We start from the raw sequence: 10,705 nt of genomic DNA, 5'->3' as shown, positions 1-10,705 counted from the left end.
AACTGGATGCCTTTGTCAAACTATGGATCGAGATTGATCGAGTGCACCTCTCGGAAAATGCTGATTCCATCCGATGGACGCTTACAAACCTCAAATGCTTACACCACTGCCTCTGCCTATGGCACTCATTTCATTGCTCACACCCGCAACCCAAGCTTACACAAAGTTTGGAAGCTTAAAGTTGATGGAAAGGTATAGTTTTTCTTGTGGTTGCTCATACAACATCGACTGTGGACGGTGGACAGACTCAGCACTCGCGGATGACCGCACAACGCAACATGCGCTCTCTGTGATCAATCCATGGAAACCTCGACACACTCGCGGATGGCCGTCCCAAAATAAATGTTTTAAACTTATTTTGAGACGGAGGGAGTACTATTTACTTGAAGAACCAATCAAGACAGCATACGGTGTGTACGCGCGCGTCTTGCCTAGACAGTAGCGAGCCAGCTCTAGATCGTGTTCATGCTTGTACGAGCGGAGATCAAAATTCGATTTGCATTTCAAGCGGCAAGAAAGGAGGTAAATCCAGGTGTTGTGTCATGACACATCATCGGCCACTGACGCTGCTCGGGACCAACGTTCCGGAGCTAAAAGGAATAGTCGGCGGCCCATAGGTTGCCACCAGCATCCTGGCCGGGAGGGTTGGCGATGACGCTTCAAACCGCAGCACGTTCACGGCTTGTCTGATGGACGGCCGCATGCCACGGTCAGGGTGCGCGCACCACAACCCCACAACCTTCACACGCTCCATCTCCAGGCCATTGAACTCCTCCTTGAGTCGTGCATCGGCGGCTGAGAGGGTCTTTCCTCCGCCATACAAGTCACACACCCACTGCATCAGGTGGATGACGTCGCCGTCGTCCTGGACCAGAGCTGGTCGCCGTCCACAGGCCACCTCTAGGAGGACCATCCCGAAGCTGTACATGTCCGACTCGACGCTCGCCCTGCCAGCTAGCACGCACTCCGGATCCATGTACCCCATGGTGCCGGCTATGCCAGTCGTGTGCGATCTCCGGCCATCGTTGATGAGCCTTGCGAGCCCGAAGTCGCCAAGCTTGGCGGTGAAGTAAGTGTCTAGCATGATGTTGCTTGGCTTGATGTCCCTGTGCACTACTCTCTGCTCCGTGTCTTGATGCAAGTAGAGAAGTGCAGAACCTACTCCGAGCACTATCTCGTACCTACAATTGTCAAAAGTATTACAGTAAAGTGCAGAAAATATTGATAGAGGAACCTTGGTTTTATGGAACTAACATCTACAGACTTGTTAGTGAAAAAAATTCTTCTAAATACTACTCTCTCTGTTTCAAAGTACAAGGTATAGTAAAATATACATTCCCAAAAAATATATTTCATAACGAATCTCATGATACTAATTTAATATTTGCACAGAGGAGTACGTTTTGCTAGTTTTCTCTGTACAGTGACTTTCCAACAAATAAAATCTCTGTATGTACTGCTAGTTTTCTTTGTACAGAGAATCGGGAGGATTTGCAAACAGAGTAGACCTACAGAATTATGTTGGGGCCACTGTCAGTAGGGACTTCTTTACGTGAATAAAAAATTTCCAAGGGGCATCTGTGCCAAAAAAAAGCACGCACGGGTTGCTCTAAAACGTTTTCGGTCACTGACAATGGCCCCGTGCATGCGTGGCATGCCACGCCAGCGGCCCACAGTTTTTATGAAAATAAGCCTAAAAACACTCTTCAGTTACATTTCACCATGAAGATTTTTTTAAAATATATCATTGACCCCACAGATACTTTAGGCAGGCCTCACCGCTGCAGCGGCGAATACGTACATGCACAATTAGCAGGGCTGACTGTATCTGCATCTAAACGCAAGTTACCTGACAAAAAACCATATTTTGAAACTTGTAGCACCAAACTGCACATTATATGCAAGTTCAGTGATTGTCAGTAATATTACTAAAATATAGTTTAATGTAAAATGAAGGGAATAGTTAATTAGGGTAGCACCCATACCTGGTCGGCCACATGAGCACCGAGTCTTGTCTGTAGAGATGGGTGTCAAGGCTGCCATTATGCATCAAATCGTACACGAGGAGGAGCTCGTCGCCGCCGCCATGGCACTAGCCAATGAGCTGCACAAGGTTCCTGTGCCTCAGCCGGCTAATGATGCTCACCTCAGAGACGAACTCCTTCCATCCTTGTCGAGAGGTCCCGGACACCCTCTTGACGGCCACTTCACGGTTCATGTCGCTCAGGAACCCTCGGTAAACTGACCCAAAGCCTCCCCTTCCGAGCGCCCTGTCCTCGGAGAAGTTACCAGTTGCAGCAGCGAGGTCGTCGTATGAAAATCGCCGGGGTCCGGCAGCTCCTTGGCCGAGCTCGTCGTCCACGAGTTCTCCGCGGAAGAGTGCACTCACCGCTTTCAGCGGTTGTTTGGTTTTCTTCATGGTATTGCGCCTTCGGCAGCGGCGGAAGATGAGGCAAGCCGATATGCTGAGAACAAGTAGCACCACGGCGATGGCGGTAACCGCGGCGAAGACCCCGAACGGCACTCGTTGTTGGCCGCTGGACGCTGTGCCTGTCAACCAGCAACCGGTGCCGTAGATGAAGCCGTCGCCCTCCAACCCATCCTGGCATTCGCAGCGGAACGCCTCCTGACCCGTGGTCGGCGCGGTGAACTGGGTGCAATTTGCTCCGGGTGAGCAGCGGCACCGCCCCGGCACCCACCAGTCGAGCTGCAGCGCGCCCAGCATCAGTGCTGGCCCCATTGCATCGCTGTAGCTTATCGACGACACCAGCCCGGTGCAGTTCGAGCGGAGCAGCTCGCTTCTATTCAGAAAATGGTGGCCGCTTCGCAAGGGGGCTTGGATGCATCTGATGGATTCGTTGGCGCTGCAGTGAGACGAGGTTCTGTTTATGAAGCTGTCAGGGGTGATGCTGCAGTTGTTGATATTAGCACAGTCGTCGAACGAGCTAACGACGAGCATGTTCCGCGAGGCGGGCGCGTAGCTGTCCGAGAAGAGCGCCGCGACGGACGTATTGAAACGGCGGGAGCAGTCGGGTTGCAGGTCGATGATGATCGAGCGCGGCGTGACGTTGCGCACGAGCAGTCCCAGCTCGAGCGCGCCCCCGAGCCACGCGACGCCGATGCCGGCGTCGCATCCGAGCCGTATCGTGCAGCCGCTGGAGAAGCCGAACGGGTACGGCAGCTCCATGCCCCCACATCTCCGATCGCATCCTCCGCCGACCGCCGCTCCAGCTCCGCTTGCCGCATGCAGAAGCGCCACCACCACCACCGGTACCAGCAGCGGCAGCGACAGTCCGGCCGTGCCCCGCATATCTCACGGAATCTAGCTAGCTTACGTCCGAGCAAGCTCGGCCGGCCGGCGTCTGGTCTTGAGCCGTGACGAGTGGTGGTGCGCGCTTGCCTTGCCCCCACGCAGGGGCTGATGCTGGCACCCCTTTTGATCTTTGCTGCTGCAGTGTTTGACAGGACAAACGAAACGACCACGCCCCTCCACTCATCCTGCGCACGTACTACACACGTTTTTTTTTTTTGTTTTTTTTGCGAGCATCCACACGCATATCACCACCACGTACGACTTGGCTCATCCTGTGTACGTACTACACACGTACTCTATATCTTAACTCGCCAAGCAGCCTGCGCTCCCGATCTTGCACCACGCCTTTTTTTTCTTCAGTTTTGCTAGAACTCATCTAGATGAGATATAGTTTGGTCTCATTCACCTTTTATAGTCATTGGATGTGATGCTATAAGATGCGTGTGTGCTAACGTGGGTTGTACCTGTTTTTATTTTCAAGGTGAATGAGACCAAATTATATCTCATCTAAATGAGTTCTAGGCACTCCCTTTTTTTGATAATCAATACCATGTTATATTTATAGTAGCAAATTGTACTCCCACTGTTTAATAAAGTCTTGGTAGAGACTACAACAATTACAAAATAAAGTCTAAAAAAACCAGCAAATCTTCAAGATCTTCAAACTCTTTCTTCTTGTATGACACAATCTTATACTTCTCTGAATGCAGCGGTAGGAAAATAACAAAAGTTTCAAAGCACATACCTGTAAATATCAACGAGGGTTCTCCCATTGTTTTAACTAGATGATAACCCGTGCGTTGTTGCGGGATGGGTTGGCATATATTTCAATGATATTCAGTTGTCTTCATCCTTTGCACTGCATATATGAAGGATCATCCTCATCAATGTGAAAGTTACATATTACCTACAGAGGTTATCTATAAAAGGAAGCTATGTTTGGTTAGGAATCTGGAATTGATACAAATAACCTCCACGATTAATTTGAAACTACATTAAAAACAAAATGACCATCTTTAAATTGCATATTATTGTATTGTCAACTTGTCCGTCTACATGGTATCATCTTGTTCGGTACTCCCCTAGGGTTTGCCGCCCCCGCCGCGCCTCCCATCGCGCGAGCCGCCGCTACCGCCGCCGCACCACACCACCGCCGCACAACCCCGCCGCCGCGCCCTTCCCCTTTTCCCGTCGCGCCGCCGCCGCCTTGTCCCGCCCCGCTTCCACCTCCCCAGCCGTGTTGATCGCTGTCGCCGCGCGCCTTCTTGTCGTGCCGCCGCCGCCCGCGCCGCTTCTCCTCCCCGCCGCCGCCGCCGCCCTCGCCCCCCGCAGCCGCGTAGCCCCACAACCGCCGCACTTCACCGCCATCGCTGCCCCAACCACCACCAGAACCCTAACCCTACTCGCCGCCGCCCTTCACCGCTGCTGCCGCACCCATGCACTCCTCCCCGGGCTCCTCCACGACCCGCTCGTCGAACCCTTCGCCGGCCCAGCCCTCCGCCGCCGCCATCCGTGACCTCAACATTGAGGCCCGGGTCCCCATTCGCCTCGACAGCTCAAGCACGTTGTACTACGCGTGGAATACCTACTTCAACCTCATCTTCCGCGAGTACTATCTCACCGAGCACATCGACGGTTCCGTGGATGGCGACTACATGAGGGGCGATCCGGAGTGGTCCGCCATTGAGGCCACACTCATCCGACGGTTCTACCAAACCGTCTCGAAGGACATCTTCCACACGGTTGTCGCCGAGGACGACAACACCTACGCCGTGTGGACCAAGATCAACGCGCTCTTCACCGACAACAAACTTTAGCGTCTTGTTTTCTTGCAGCAGGAGTTCTTCGGCTGTCACCAGGACAACTCCATCATCGATGAGTACTGCATGAGGCTCAAGATGCTCGCCGAGGAGCTTCGCGACATCAGCGCCAAGGTCTCCGACGACCTCATGCTGAGCACCCTCACCGCCGGCCTCAACGAGGACTTCGGCAATGCGGCGTCCAACCTCACCTTGCTACCGTAGCCCACCCTCCAGCGCGTTGTCGCGTACCTCAAGCTTGAGGAGCGTCGGATGACAAAGCTGAAGCAGCGGGTCCAGCACACCGCCCTCGCCGCCGGCACCACCCACGGCGGCCCTGCTCCACCGGTCGCGCCTCGTCCGCCGGCGCCACCCGCGCCCGCCGGCTACTTCCCGTTGCCGCCCGCGCCCCCCGCGCCTCCCCAGCAGCCGCAAGATGGCGGGGCCGGCGCAACCGGCGGGGTGGCGGGGGCTGCCGCCAACAACAGCAGCAGCAGCAGGCATAGGGTGTGGGGGGGGGGGCACGCTACCAGCAGCCCCCTCCGCCGTAGGCCGCCGGGCAGAACCCGTGGACGGGCGTCATCCATGCCTATCACATGCCCGTCCTGCGGGCTCCTGCACCAGGTCTCCTTGGACCTCACCCCGCGAGCCACCAGGCATTCTTCGGCGCCCCCTACCAGCCCTACGGTGCTCCGCTCATGCCGCCATCCCTCGGTGGCTATGGCGCGCCCGCCCAGGCGCCGCCCTATGGAGGCCAGCCACTGCCGCCGATACCTGCACCGTGGGACCTCAACCTCCTGGCCGCCCTGCACTTTGTGCCGTCGCCGAGTAACTATGGCGGCGGAGGCGACTGGTGTTGGAAATATGCCCTAGAGGCAATAATAAATAGGTTATTATTATATTTCCTTGTTCTTGATAATCGTTTATTATCCATGCCAGAATTGCATTGATAGGAAACTCAGTAGCATGTGTGGATACATAGACAACACCATGTCCCTAGTAAGCCTCTAGTTGACTAGCTCGTTGATCAATAGATGGTTACGGTTTCCTGACCATGGACATTGGATGTCGTTGATAACGGGATCACATCATTAGGAGAATGATGTGATGGACAAGACCCAATCCTAAGCCTAGCACAAGATCGTGTAGTTCGTTTGCTCAGAGCTTTTCTAATGTCAAGTATCATTTCCTTAGACCATGATATTGTGCAACTCCCGGATACCGTAGGAATGCTTTGGGTGTACCAAACGTCACAACGTAACTGGGTGGCTATAAAGGTGCACTACAGGTATCTCCGAAAGTGTCTGTTGGGTTGGCACGAATCGAGACTGGGATTTGTCACTCCGTGTAAACGGAGAGGTATCTCTGGGCCCACTCGGTAGGACATCATCATAATGTGCACAGTGTGACCAAGGAGTTGATCACGGGATGATGTGAGTTACGGAACGAGTAAAGAGACTTGCCGGTAACGAGATTGAACAAGGTATAGGGATACCGACGATCGAATCTCGGGCAAGTAACATACCGATGGACAAAGGGAATTGTATACGGGATTGATTGAATCCCCGACATCGTGGTTCATCCGATGAGATCATCGTGGAACATGTGGGAGCCAACATGGGTATCCAGATCCCGCTGTTGGTTATTGACCGGAGAACGTCTCGGTCATGTCTGCATGGTTCCCGAACCCGTAGGGTCTACACACTTAAGGTTCGATGACGCTAGGGTTATAGGGAAAGTATGTACGTGGTTACCGAATGTTGTTCGGAGTCCCGGATGAGATCCAGGACGTCACGAGGAGTTCCGGAATGGTCCGGAGGTAAAGATTTATATATGGAAAGTCCTGTTTTGGTCACCGGAAAAGTTTCGGGTGATATCGGTAATGTACCGGGACCACCGGGAGGGTCCCGGGGGTCCACCAAGTGGGGCCACCAGCCCCAGAAGGCTGCGTGGGCCAAGTGTGGGAGGGGACCAGCCCCAGGTGGGCTGGTGCGCCCCCCACCAAGGCCCAAGGCGCATGGGAGAGTGGGAGGGGGCAAACCCTAGGTCCAGATGGGCCTTAGGGCCCATCTAGTGGGGCGCCCCCCCTCTCCTCCCCTTGGCCGCGCCCCTTGATGGGATCTAGGGCAGGCCGCCTCCTCTTGGGGGTGGAAACCCTAAGGGGGGCGCAGCCCCCTCCCCCCTATATATAGTTGAGGTTTGGGCTGCCCAAGACACACGAGAACGTCTCTCTTTCGGTGCAGCCCTACCCCTCTCCCTCCTCCTCCTCTCCCGCGGTGCTTGGCGAAGCCCTGCGGGATTGCCACGCTCCTCCACCACCACCACGCCGTCGTGATGCTGCTGGATGGAGTCTTCCCTAACCTCTCCCTCTCTCCTTGCTGGATCAAGGCATGGGAGACGTCACCGGGCTGCACGTGTGTTGAACGCGGAGGCACCGTTCTTCGGTGCTTGGATCGGAATCAACCGCGATCTGAATCGCTACGAGTACGACTCCCTCATCCGCGTTCTTGCAACGCTTCCGCATCGCGATCTACAAGGGTATGTAGATGCACTCCCCTTCCCCTCGTTGCTAGATTACTCCATAGATTGATCTTGGTGATGCGTAGAAAATTTTGAATTTCTGCTACGTTCCCCAACAGTGGCATCATGAGCTAGGTCTATGCGTAGTTTCTATGCACAAGTAGAACACAAAGTAGTTGTGGGCGTAGATGTTGCCAATTCTTCTTGCCGTTACTAGTCTTATCTTGTTTCGGCGACATTGTGGGATGAAGCGGCCCGGACCGACCTTACACGTACGCTTACGTGAGACAGGTTCCACCGACTGACATGCACTAGTTGCATAAGGTGGCTAGCGGGTGTCTGTCTCTCCCACTTTAGTGGAACGGATTCGATGAAAAGGGTCCTTATGAAGGGTAAATAGAAATTGGCATATCACGTTGTGGTTTTACGTAGGTAAGAAACGTTCTTGCTAGAAACCTATACAAGCCACGTAAAAACTTGCAAACAACAATTAGAGGACGTCTAACTTGTTTTTGCAGCATGTGCTATGTGATGTGATATGGCCAGAAGATGTGATGAATGATATATGTGATGTATGAGATTGGTCATATTCTTGTAATAGGAATCACGACTTGCATGTCGATGAGTATGACAACCGGCAGGAGCCATAGGAGTTGTCTTTATTTTTTGTATGACCTGCGTGTCATTGAATAACGCCATGTAAGTTACTTTACTTTATTTCTAAGCGCGTTAGCCATAGAAGTAGAAGTAATCGTTGGCGTGACATGGAGATCATGATGATGGAGATCATGGTGTCATGCCGGTGACAAAGATGATCATGGTGCCCCGAAGATGGAGATCAAAGGAGCAAAATGATATTGGCCATATCATGTCACTATTTGATTGCATGTGATGTTTATCATGTTATGCATCTTATTTGCTTAGAACGACGGTAGTAAGTAAGATGATCCCTTATAATAATTTCAAGAAAGTGTTCACCCTAACTGTGCACCGTTGCGAAGGTTCGTTGTTTCGAAGCACCACGTGATGATCGGGTGTGATAGATTCTAACGTTCGAATACAACGGGTGTTGACGAGCCTAGCATGTACAGACATGGCCTCGGAACACACGCAATACACTTAGGTTGACTTGACGAGCCTAGCATGTACAGACATGGCCTCGGAACACGAAGGACCGAAAGGTCGAGCATGAGTCGTATAGAAGATACGATCAACATGGAGATGTTCACCGATCTTGACTAGTCCATCTCACGTGATGATCGGACACGGCCTAGTTAAACTCGGATCATGTTTCACTTAGATGACTAGAGGGATGTCTATCTGAGTGGGAGTTCATAATCAGATGAACTTCATTATCATGAACATAGTCAAAAAGGTATTTGCAAATTATGTCATAGCTTGTGCTTTAGTTCTACTGTTTAAGATACGTTCCTAGAGAAAAATTTAGTTGAAAGCTGGTAGTAGCAATTATGCGGACTGGGTCCGTAAACTGAGGATTGTCCTCATTGCTGCACAGAAGGCTTATGTCCTTAATGCACCGCTCGGTGTGCTGAACCTCAGCGTCGTCTGTAGATGTTACGAAACATCTGACATACACGTTTTGATGACTACGTGATAGTTCAGTGCGGTTTAGAATTGTGGCACCAAAGACGTTTTTGAAACGTCGCAGAACATGTGAGATGTTCCAAAGACTGAAATTGGGATTTCAGACTAGTGCCCACGTCAAGAGGTATGAGACCTCTGACAAGTTTCTTAAGCCTGCAAACTAAGGGAGAAAAGCTCAATCGTTGAGCGTGTGCTCAGATTGTCTGAGTGCCACAATCGCTTGAATCGAGTGGGAGTTAATCTCCCAGATGAGATAGTGATAGTTCTCCATAGTCACTACCACCAAGCTAGTAGAGCTTCGTGATGAACTATAACATATCAAGGATAGTTATGATGATCCTTGAGCTATTCGCGATGTTTGACACCGCGAGAGTAGAAATCAAGAAGGAGCATCAATTGTTGATGGTTAGTAAAACCACTAGTTTAAGAAGGGCAAGGGCAAAAGGGATACTTCATGAATCAGCAAGTCGTTTGCTGCACTACTGAAGAGTCCCAAGGTTGAACCCAAACCCGAGACTAAGTGCTTCTGTAATGAGAGGAATGGTCACTGAAGCAGTACTACCCTAGATACTTGGTAGATGAGAAGGCAGGCAAGGTCGACAAAAGTATATTGGATATACGTTATATGAATGTGTACTTTACTAGTACTCCTAGCAGCACCAGGGTATTAGATACTGGTTCGGTTGCTAAGTGTTAGTAACTCGAAATAAAAGCTGCGGAATAAATGGAGATTAGCTAAAGGTGAGATGACGATATGTGTTGGAAGTGTTTCCAAGGTTGATGTGATCAAGCATCGCATGCTCCCTCTACCATCGAGATTTGGTGTTTGCGTTGAACATGATTGGATTATGCTTACCGCAAAACGGTTATTCATTTAAGGAGAATAATGGTTATTCTGTTTATTTAAATAATACCTTCAATGGTCTTGCACCTAAAATGAATCTCGATCGTAGTGATACACATGTTCATGCGAAAAAGATATAAGATAGTAATGATAGTACCACATACTTGTGGCACTGCCACTTGAGTCATATTGGTGTAGAACGCATGAAGAAGCTCCATGTAGGTGCATCTTTGGACTCACTCATTTTTGAAAAGATTGAGACATGCGAACCATGTCTATTGTATATATGCATGAAGAAACTCCATACAGATGGATCGTTTGGACTCACTTGATTATGAATCACTTGAGACATGCAAATCATACCACATGGGCAAGATGACTGAAAGTCCTCGTTTTCAGTAAGATGGAACAAGAGAGCAACTTATTGGAAGTAATACATTTTGATGTACGCAGTCCAATGAGTGCTGAGGCATGCAGTGGATATCGTTATGTTCTTACTTCACAGATGATTTGAGTAGATGCTGAGTGTATTTACTTGATGAAACACTAGTCTGAATTATTGAAAGGTTCAAGTAATTTCAGAGTGAAGTTGAAGATCGTCGTGACAAGAGGATAAAATGTCTG

The 10,705-nt window shown here is 50.9% G+C and overlaps 1 pseudogene; it reads right to left on the bottom strand.

The window, feature by feature from the left end:
- Window positions 1–479: 479 nt before the first annotated feature.
- On the bottom strand, window positions 480–3,400 carry LOC109738897 (L-type lectin-domain containing receptor kinase IX.1-like; annotated as a pseudogene).
- Between the last annotated feature and the right edge of the window lie 7,305 nt (window positions 3,401–10,705).

Source organism: Aegilops tauschii, chromosome 5 (genome assembly GCF_002575655.3).
Source record: "Aegilops tauschii subsp. strangulata cultivar AL8/78 chromosome 5, Aet v6.0, whole genome shotgun sequence".
NCBI lineage: Eukaryota > Viridiplantae > Streptophyta > Magnoliopsida > Poales > Poaceae > Aegilops > Aegilops tauschii.
Note: the sequence above shows the minus strand (reverse complement) of the source record. Positions and strands in the feature narration are given on the sequence as shown.